The sequence below is a fragment of the Haliaeetus albicilla genome, chromosome 26, assembly GCF_947461875.1.
Source record: "Haliaeetus albicilla chromosome 26, bHalAlb1.1, whole genome shotgun sequence".
Taxonomy (NCBI): domain Eukaryota; kingdom Metazoa; phylum Chordata; class Aves; order Accipitriformes; family Accipitridae; genus Haliaeetus; species Haliaeetus albicilla.
In genome coordinates this window covers 10,236,135-10,246,881 of record NC_091508.1, presented here as the reverse complement: position 1 = coordinate 10,246,881, position 10,747 = coordinate 10,236,135, and positions in this window count along the sequence as shown.

Below are 10,747 nucleotides of genomic sequence, written 5' to 3'. Positions count from 1 at the left end.
GCATCACGTGGTGGCCTGCCGCCCCCCTCACGTGACCACGTGAGCGCCATGCTTACCGAGGCACCGCCATGTTGCCTAAGGGGGCGTTCCCTCGCGGCTGCTTTCCCCCCACGCTCCGGAGGGGCCGAGGCAGGCCGGGTCAGGCGTCACGTCCTGGGCCCCGTGGAGGGTGTAGGGCGTCGGGGCAGGAGCCTCAGCGCGGGTCCAGGGATGCTGAGGCAGGGCAGGGTGGTGTGGGGCCTGCGGCGATGTGGTGGGATGGTGTGGCTGGCAGGGCTCTGCGTGCCCCCTCTGCTCCCCGTCGTGCTGCTGGCTGTTGCAGGCAGCAGGTGTGCTGTCCGTGCTGACTGGCCTTCACGGCTGTGGTCTCGGTGCTGGGAACCCACGTTATGGCATGGGGGTGAGGAGGGTGGAAGCCAGGGAGGCTCAGTGCTGGCGCTAGGCCGCTGTGCCCTCCCCACAGGTCTGGGGGGAGCTGCTGGGTGGAGGACAGGGTGTCTCCACCCTGGCCTTGCTGCTGGCTTCTGCCTTTCAAACCTCTGCAGCATTTACCTCCTGGTGCTGAATTGGTGCTGCCGCCCTTTGCAAAGACAAGTGGTGCACCTCAGGTCCCCTCCATGATGTGTTCACATGAGAAGGAAGAGCTGGGGTGGAGTGAAAGCCCAGCCCAGCCAGCATGCAGGGGCCGTGGCAGCTCAGCTCAGTACTCAGTGGAGGTGAGGGAAGTGGGAATGTAGCACAGAAGGAAATTGGGGTGAGGATCCATGGTGGGGTTTGTTGGCTCATGTCCACCTCTCTGGTGAGGAGTGGTGGGTGAGGGAGCAGCAGATGAGAGGAGGTCTGGAGGATGCCCGTCACTCTCGGCAGGAGGATGTAAGTGTGTGACAAGAGTGGAGCGTGTCCTTGTGGTGTTGATACACTGATGGCCCTGTGGTTGAGCATACTGGCAAGAGAGGGAGCTTACGCTGCTCTGAGAGCAAGTCAGGAGCAGCATGAGATTGTTTAATGAGAGATTTCTCTAGGTTTTTCATTCCAAAGGGAGGGCCCAGCAGATACTGATGCAGGATGTTTTTCTGAGTACAGTGGCGTTGCTGTTTCTTTGCCCGATTGTTTGCTGATCAGTGGTGGATGGGGGGGTTCTGTATGTTGCAAAATGTGTGAGAGATTGCCTTTGGATGGCCTTGCAGTTTCTGGGCCATCCTGGACGAGCCCCCGCTGAAGAAGATAAGGACTTTAGCCCTTTTAGGTAACTTAGTTTAGAAGTATCCATGTGAATTACGTCAAAATGTAAGCATAGATAATAGAAGCACTAACGAGCATTCTTTAGGATAAGATGTATCAAACATGCAGCAGATCACACTGCGCAGAATCATCCGAGAAGGGTCAAATAGCGGACAAGTGAGGAAGACTCCTGAAGACCACCAGAGACCTTCAATGTGCCTGTGTAAAGGACATTTGCATATGCTAATAGTTTCCCAGAAAACTAATGAATATGTATAACATTTCTCAGAAATCTAGTGAATATGTATATAGAACATGTACTTAACCTGCACAATTAGGCCTGATGGTGTGCACAATAGGTGGAGCGATCCCCCATGCACCCAGCACTACAATAAAGAATGCCTGCTTTCTAAAACTCCAAAATTGAGTCTTAGAGAGTTTCTTCGGCTTTTTTGGTATCAATGCCCCAAATGGCACATGGCCCTGAAGGGAAATGGAAATGGAGAAAGTTGCATTGCAAACTGGGCAGGGCTGAACATGATGGTATGGCTGTAAGTGAACTCAGCAGTACCTATGATCTAGCTTGATCTTGTTATGCCAAGTGCTGTATAAACATGCAAAAAAGGTCAGGTTTTACCCCAAAGGGTCAGTATGTTGTCAGCTTATTCAAAATGTTGCAGACACTTTACAAGATGTCTGTGAATGAAATAGAAGTTTATATTTTATAAAGGAAGAGTTTTAGCTTATTAAAGACCAAAGGAGCTGTTACAGGAAGAAGGTTTCAAGGATGTGGTCATGGGTGGGAAGCTGCAGAAGCAGCATTTTCACGTCTACTATTACCATCTGCAACCACACAGTGGCAACCACAGCATGGGAGATCGGTCTGCTTCAGGTGGTGTCCTGGTTTAAGGCCAATGGGCAACAAAGCACCACGAGGCAGCTCGCTCACCCCCACACTCCCAGTGGAATGGGTAGGAGAAAATACAAAAGAAAACATTGTGGAGACAAGGACAGGGAGGGATCACTCACCACTTATGGTCACAGGCAAAAAACAGGCTCAACTTGGGGAAGAAACAAAATCAATTTAATTGACTACCAATCAAATGAAAACAAGGATAATGAGAAGTAAAACCAAACCTTAGAACACCTTCCCCCCACCCCTCCCTCCTTCCTGGCTCAACTCTACTCCCTATTTCCCCATCTCCTCCCTCCAGTGGTGCAGAGGGATGGGGAATGGGAGTTGGGGTCAGTTCATCCCACCTTGTCTCTGCCACTCCTTCCTCCTCAGGGGCAGGACTCCTCCTCTTCCCCTGCTCCAGCATTGGCGTCCTTCCCACGGGAGACAGTTCTCCATTAATTGCTCCAATGTGAGTCCTTTCCACAGGCTGCAGTCCTTCAGGCACAGACTGCTCCAGTGCGGGCTTTCCCATGGAGTCAGGGCCATCATGGGGGGCACCCACCTGCTCTGGTGTGGGGTCCTCCATGTGCTGCAGGGGCATCTTCTCCTCCTCCCACCGTCGCTGATTGGGTTGGCTGGGGCCAGAGGCAGGTCTGACTTGGAGCCAGGGAAGCTGCTAGCAGCTTCTCACAGGAGCCAGCCCTGCAGCCCCTTCCCCGCCACCAAAAACACTGCCACACAAGTCCAAAATGGGGTCACAAGATAACAAAACCAGCTGGAAGTAAGATCCAGCCTGGCTTGGGGTGATGAAAGAACAGCACTAGGCTTGGAGGATGTGTGAGGTGCTCTGGCCAGGGCTTCTCTAGGGCTGATTTTGTACTCAGGTTCCCACCGGAGGAGGTACAGAGATCCTGCCTCCTTCTTGTCTGAAACTTGCATGAGATTTATCCCTGATAGACTGGTCACTTGATTGAAAAATGTTTTTTAGTGCATTAGGACTTAAACAGTATTATGCTTTCTTTATGAATTTAATAGAATGAAAATATTAGGGGACTTCTGAGCAGTATTTCCATTATGTTATTTTTTAATTAATTTCCTGCACTCCCACATTTGTGCTTTCAGTAAAGTGTCATTATAATTAAGACTTTGAAATCCCTGATTTTTGGGGGGCTGTTGTTTTTAAGACTGTTTTGGCTTGATGCTCCTGAGAAGGTTTATTTCTGCAAAGGATGAGGCTTAAGCAACTTTCTTCCCACCTCCCCAGAGAGGAGAAGGCTGTGACATAGGAGGCTCTTCAGCTTCATAAACCACTGGATGGTCTTCAGATGTGTTAGTTTAAAATATGAACTGATACGAAGAAAAATAAAGACTTTAGCAGGAAATTGTTTGCTTTTGCAGTGGAGAGGAAAGGCTGGAACTGGTCCTTGGAGCGGGTCCTATGTTGGCTCAGGGTGAAGGCTGTGCTGCATGCAGCAGGATTAAAATCTTATTTTTAGACTACTTCTTATTTAAATTCTGTCCCAAAGAGCTTTGCAGAGTTAGGGTACAAGTAGTGGCTGTGAGGTGTGTAATCCAGGGCTTCAAGGGAAGAAGAAAGGATTTGTACTCATTGCCAAGTTTTATGAAGAGGTTAGGGAAATCTATGAGGTGACATGGGCAAAGACATTCCTCCTGGGTTGAGGAAAAGGTTTTTCACCAAAGCCTTTTGTGTAAACCAATCCTAATAAAATAATGCCTTTAAAAAGGCTCTTAATATCTTCAGAAATGAAAATACTTGCTGGTGGATGGGACAAAGAGCCAAAGGTTTTCCAAGATCTGAAAAGACAAAGAAATAGTCTGGGTTTGTCCCTCCCCTGTCAATAATATTAAACTCATCCAAAGATACTAAACCGAGAAGGCAAGTCCCTCTCTGGTGGTACTTTCAGGGTGTCAGCCCTGGGCAGCTCCAGGACAAGCTCCTTCCAATCTCCCTTGGTCAGATCCTTGGCCTCAGTGGGATAAAAGAGCAGGGGGTGCTTGGAGTGACCTCTGGACCCAAACAGTTCAGTCCTGTAGTTCAAGACAGCTGTATTTGTATTTTGTCTATTAATTTAAAATTACATATATCCTCCCTCCATCTGCCCCAGGTTAACTGTTTCTAAGTTCCTGTTCCGTGAAAGTGGAGAGATCGGACACTTGTCCTGTCTGAACTGAGCAGCATGTCTTGCTCTAATAACCTGTGGCAACTGCGCTACATTTCCATGGGTTGGTTTCTGTTGCCTGTGTCATCTAAAGAACTGCTGGTGTAAAGGTCCCTTGGTCCTAGCTGGCAGGATGGAAATAGAACATTCAAACGTATTGAAAATAGGAAGCATATAGTCAATTATAATCAGCCTTGCAAGTAGTAATTGTGTAACTTCAGTTTCCCTCTTTGGAGGAAGTAAGATCTAGGTATCTTTGTTTACAAAAATTCCCAGAGTGCCTTTGAGATCAAGCAATACCTATTACATGCTCAAAGGCATCCCCAGCAGGCTTCACCGCTGCTCAGCTTGGGGGCTCTGCAGGGCAGCAATGGAGGTGTTGGGGCAGCAGTGGGGTTTGGCTCTGTGGGTTGAAAGTCAGCTCCCTGGTGAGCCATGGAGACCAAGGGCTGTCAGTGGTCACCCATGTAACTCCTGAGTGGTGGCCAAATGAGAGTACAGCCTCCCTGACTCCTCTGCCTGCTGCGGTGGTTCTGGGCAGAGCGGCCTGGCTTCCCTTCCCCGTGCTCCTCTGGCTGCTTACTGTGACAGCGTGGAACTGCATCAAGACTTGGAGCAGTCTTGCTGAGAGTAAGGATATGGTGTGTCCTCTCCCTTGCTTTCAGCTGGCAGCCTGGGAGCATGCCCTGGGACAAACAAATGCAGCTTTACTTTGGAAGAGGTCCCTGCGCTTCAGCCTGTGGAGCAAGTGGAGAAAACTACAGGAAGAGGTGGTCAGGGATTCAAAAAGGGGAGCACTGGACATTGGCCTGTGTACTGCAGGGGCCAAAAAGGCAGCAGAGGTGGGAAGCTGGCCCTGTAATTGCAGCGAGGTCAAGGTTACCTGGCCATTCGGTCTTGTGTATGCCCATGTCGGAGCTAGGAGAAGGGGGCACCCCCTCCCCGATGAGGTGTTTGTAGTGGTCCCTCCCAGGCATGGGTTTGTGCTGTTGGGTAAAGAGCAGAACCAGGGAGCTAAGCCAGCTGAAAAAATAGTTTCTCTTTCCTCCTGTTGAATTAATTTTTAGAGGGATCCGCCTTCAGGTCTGGCTCATGAGACAGTTGGTGCAGGGGCTGGTGCCAGCAGAGGGCAGGGGCAGCTGAAGCAGGGAGTAGGTGCAGCCATGCCTTCGAGTGGCAGCTGGATTTCTTCTGGATTGCAGAAACGGCATAGCCCAGGAAAATGCTGTGGGGCAGGTCTCTTAGCTTGTAGAGGATGTGATGTGGGAGGCTGCGGTGCCTGGTTGGGAGAAGGCCTTCCTGCAGAGGCTGTGCTTACCCTAATCTTTTTTTGGCCTGGTGGTTGTCAGAGGAAAGGTTTGATCTTGTCTTTTGCTGCTCCTATCCGTGTAAAGCACTGGGTAGAGGTTCCCAGGGCCGTCCTAGCTTCTGCTTTGAGCCAGAGCTCGCACAGCAGCAGTGGAAGTACAAAGAAACCATGTCCCTGAGGAGCGCAGCAAACTGGGGGTGGTCCGGTGCAGGGCTGAGCTTTGGATGCAGGAGGCATCATGCAGTTTGTACCAGCTGGGTGACCAAGTGCTAACGTCAATCCACGTGCAGGTTTGCCAAAGCAGAACATGTGTGCACTGTGGAAAGTGGTGTTACAGCACCAGCCTCCAGATAAAATTCTTCGGGAGGTCAGGTTTAGTGGCACCATGACCTTCATGAGGCAGTTAGCTGAGGAGTGATGTGTCTGCGCTGCTGCAGTGGCGCAAGTTGCCATGGGAGAGCTAGGGGCTGGGCCTTGCAGAGCCTGGCCAGGCATGAGGCTGGCTCCATCGGCCACCTCTGCTGTCTGGACCAGCACCGTGCAGGGGTGGCAGGCTGTGGCTCTGGACACCACAGCCTCAGGAGATGCTGTGATCAGTGCTCTGGGGTGCACCAAATCTGCCAGTGGCACTTGGTGGCAGGCTGCTGCTGGGACCTGCAGCTCCACACTGCAGGCAGGAGAGGACATGAACTAGAGGGACCACCCAGCTGCTGTGCAGCGTGGGGAAGGTGTTGGTGAGGGGCTCTGCCCCCAAGAAATTGCACTTTCACCATTGGCTTTTCTTAACTTGAGTAGTCCGTGCACTTCTGGCAGGTGTTCATTGCTCCAAATTTACTCTGCAAGTGATGCCTCCAAATCCAGTTGGGAGTGGGGCATGGTTGGGCCCTGTGTGACAGATTCAGTGCCACTTGGCTGTTGTGTTTTGCAGGAGGGCACAGTCCATCCCTAAGTAAGGTTCAGGGATGCCAAAAGCTAAGAGTGATTTTTGTAAGCCAGAAAATGGGAACTTGCCTGTGGGCAGGAGTGGGTGGGCTGGTAGTGAATGAGGGGCTGTCCCTGCCGTGAGCAGCTCATCATGCAGAGCAGTCAGTGAGCATCATGTTTTGCAGGCAGGAGAGGTGAGGCTGGGAGCCTACCTGCACATGCCGTTCCTGCTGGAGTCCAGGCCTCTTCTGTTTCTGCACAGGGTGCAGCAGATCTCTTGGCTTGGGAGCGTGCCAAGGGACAACATATCTGCTGCTGCTCAGGCTAGCAGGCAGGGATGTTATCAGTCCTCAAGGATGTTCAAGTACAAGGTCCTGGAAGCAGCTGCTAACAGGTGCACATGGCCAGCAAAGCTGTGCAGCAAGCTGGTGGGAGGGATAAGCATCAGTGTGGGATGGGGCTCAGCAGCAACCTCAGGCTTGTTTAAAGGACCGAAGTAAGCCACAGTGCCTGTGGGGTGACACATCAACCAGTTTCTTCCTCCTCTGGGGTATGAGGAGAGTTCATGCACACAATTTCTCAAGCTATAAACTTCCCCCTTCTGGCAGGACCCAATTCTGTGGTACTACTATCCAGTGTTGACAACCTCCTGGTTTTCCCATGTTGGCAAGAGGAGTCACAGCAGATACTTCAGCAGATGTGGGCAGTCCCTGTGCTGACTAGGGACTCTCTTCAAGAGTTTCTTCCAGTTGGGTATGCTACTATGCTTTCTTGGTGTCTAAGAAGGCGCAAGCTCCCACCAGAGCCTCTCCTGCTGCTGGACCTTGAGGCAGTTGCTCTGGGGTGTGGGTTCTCAAATGTCTGCCAAAGGCTGCAGCACCTCCTGCACTGGGAGGACAAACAGGGTCTCACTTCCCCATGTGCTGCCTGTTTTCACAAAACCAAACACCTCTGAGGTCTTGACCCTTCTCTCAAATGTGGATGAAATGACAAGTGAGCCCCAAAATTGTCCAAGGCAGGACAAACAGGTGGAGGCAGTGTGATTGTAGAAGTCTTTTCTAGAAGATACCTCCCAAGGAGCACAAAGGGAACAAATGTCTTGCACTGCATTGAATGACCTACAGAGTGACGTCAGGCTGTGCTTTGGAGGACATGGTGTTTCCATGAGTTTGGGTCTGAAAAAGGCAGGTGCTTAGACCCATCTCAAGTCTCTCTTTGTTCCTCTCTTTGTTGCTCTGGTCTGCAGGTCCAGCCAGGGCTCCCAGAGGTCCCTTACCCAGGGACAAAGTGGCTCTCCCAAGATCAGGGCATTCACTGAAATGTACCTGGGCCACCATCCCTCCTCAGCAGAGGGATTTTCCATATGCTGGACCTTTTCTGCTAGGCTCTTTTGCACCTGACAGAGGCTTCTCTTCAGGCTGATGCTTTGGAACCAAATCCTGGCTGTGGCTGTCACACCTGTGGTTCTGCCAATGATCTTTCAACATCCACCTGCAGAGACCTCCAGCATTTGGGAAAGGCAGCCATCACCCCACAAGTTCCTGATGGGGCGGTATGGCTGCTGGCTGGCTTGGAAATGCCCAGAACCACTTGGCATCCTGGGCTGGTCTTCAGATGAGAGGCTTAACTAGCTGCTCAGCTGCTCCAGGGACACCCTTTGACCTTTGTTTAATTACTTTAGTGATAGCAAGCCCATAGAAAAGAACATCCTTGACAACCTCCCAGGGTCCTTGATAATCCTAAAGTGATTGAAAGCAGGGGTGGAGGAATGTGTTGCAAGTGTCCATCAGAGCAGAGTTGCTGCCTGATTGTGCTGCCGCAGACATGCTCGAGCCCCTGCTCCTGCCATCTGTGCCTGGAGGCCAGGACCGGGGGCACCAAGGAGGCTGGGAGAGATCATGGCATCATTTAAGGTCTTCCCAGGGCAGAAAAGCACCTGGACAAGAGAAGGAAATTCCTGCAAGAGGAAATGTAAGTGGCACTTAACCTGGGTCTTCTTATGGTTTTCTGCAGAGTAATGCAGGTGCTTCTCAGCCACCAGCACTGTGAAGTTTGTTGCTGGCACTGTGTCTGCTTGAAAGCAGTCTTCCTGGTGGGTTGTCTGTCTGGTGTTCATTCACCTTAATGATGTGAACACTGGGGCCACTGACCCATCCAGCTGGTGTTGATAGGGCTGCTTGTGTGTCATTCAGCTGGATTGGGCCTGAGTACAGGGATAGCACCTCTCTGCTTTGACACCTGCTGATGATCACTCACAGATTCCCTGCTAGCTGTAAGAGCAGACAGCTGCTGCTAGGGCTGCTCTGTGTGGTGCTTGTTGCAGGGAAAATGATCTGTGCTCACAGGTGAGGCAGGATGATGTAGCAGGGTGCTCTGTTGGAGCACAGCTTGTCACAACCTTGGCCGGGTGCATCACATGGGTACGCAGCCTATGAAGGGGTGTCTGTGTACTTGAGAAAAGCAAAAGGGGAGAAAGGAGCTGGGGTTCTCCTCTTACCTTAGCACTGAATATGTTGCTCTTGATGGACATTGTAGAAGGAGCAGGCAAGGAGGGAGGGCAGGGAAAGCAGGATAGCTGGCTGGGCACCAAGCTAGGCCAGCCATACCTGAAGTGGAGACTGTACTGCAGCAAGGAGAGTTGTGCTGACCACCAAAGTAACTGGGGATTCATCCGCTTCCTAACGTGAGCTTTTGGTCAAGGGAACTTCACCCCACAAACAGACTTGCCTGGCCAACCCGTTGGATTTGCTGAGATTGCTGACACATCTGCTCTGGGAATGGAGTTGATTTTAGTCCCTGTTAATCCCTTTCCGAGTTTCCCCTAGAGGAAATAGAGCCACAGAGCTGTGGGTACCTGACTGACAGCCCTGGGGTGCCAGACTGCTGATGCCACATGTGAAATCTGCTTGTTCCCACTGCATTTGTGGTGTTGGTTGTAAGGAAGATGTGCCTGAAATGGTCACCAATTTGAGTTTGTAGCCCAAAGTTGTAGCCTGACTTGTGTGTACACCTGGGCTGGGCAGCTTTGCAGGTCGCTGCTGCCCTGAATCTCAGTGCAGTAACTGCCCAGCCAGCTGCTCTCAGATCCTGTGCTGCAGTGGAAGGACGCTTCTGAAGATGGTTTCTCATTGTACAGCTGCTCTTAGCAACCGTGTTTACAAGATAGCAGTAAATGGGCAGTAAATATTCTTAAAGTCGGGTATCTAGAAGCCATTAATAGTCTTAACAGCTAGTTAAGTCTAGGTGCTGTCTTTCTGTACAAGAAAGTGGCTTTGAAACTGCATCTTGTGTTGTGATCTGTGGAACCTACCTTTCACGCGGTGAACGTAACACCTGGACATCCCAGAGAGAAGTCACTTCTATTGCTTCCCATGTTGGTAGTTGTCATGTAGAAGTGTAAGAGGCTTCGAGACATCGTGTCTGGAGCCTTGGGGAGATGTGGGCAAAACCTGTAGTCTGTAGCAGATAGATGTTGCTCTCCACAGGTCAGTGCCCTGTGCCAGCTCTGATGGGGGACGTCTATGGTCCTTCAGGGGAAGAGGGTCTGTGACACCCTGAAAATGAAGTTTCCTGCTGTATCCAACCAGCCATCTTTGCTCCGCCTGATTTTGTTCCTATTGAGGGAAACTACCCTGCCTGGTTAATCCCTCTGCAGAGGGATTCAAGGACCCTCACCCAGGAGAGCCTGTGTGGCTGCTCCAAGCGTATCCCCTGCAGCCTGCGTTGCTGCCTGGGATAAAAGCTGCTCCCGGCTCTGTGTGCCTCCAGCTGCAGCAGTGTGGGGTGTCCCTGGGGAGCTGGCAGGGCCAGAGAGGAGGGCAGGGGGATAACTGCCCCTTCTTGCCTGCACTTCTCCCTGGCCCCTGCTGTTCGGTGGGGACAGGAGTGCTGTGGAGGGGACAGAGGGCCAAGCATGTGCCTCAGTCACACATTGCTGTCCTGGGAGATCTGTCCTGCTCTGGAGCACGCCAGAGTCACTAGTGCAGCACAGATGTTTCTGGCTGTGGCTGCCCAGCCTCCGTTGTCACCAGCTGTGTTCCTCAAGTCCCAGCTGCCTCCAGCTCCTGCATGACCCAGATATTTGTTTGTCATGTCCTCATCAAATAACCTAAACAAGTCCTGGGTGTTCTCGTAATGGGGCTGCTGTAACCTGCAGGGCACCCTCACCCCGTGTTGCAGTAGTGTTTGTATTGATGGAGAAACGTGGTGCCCGTC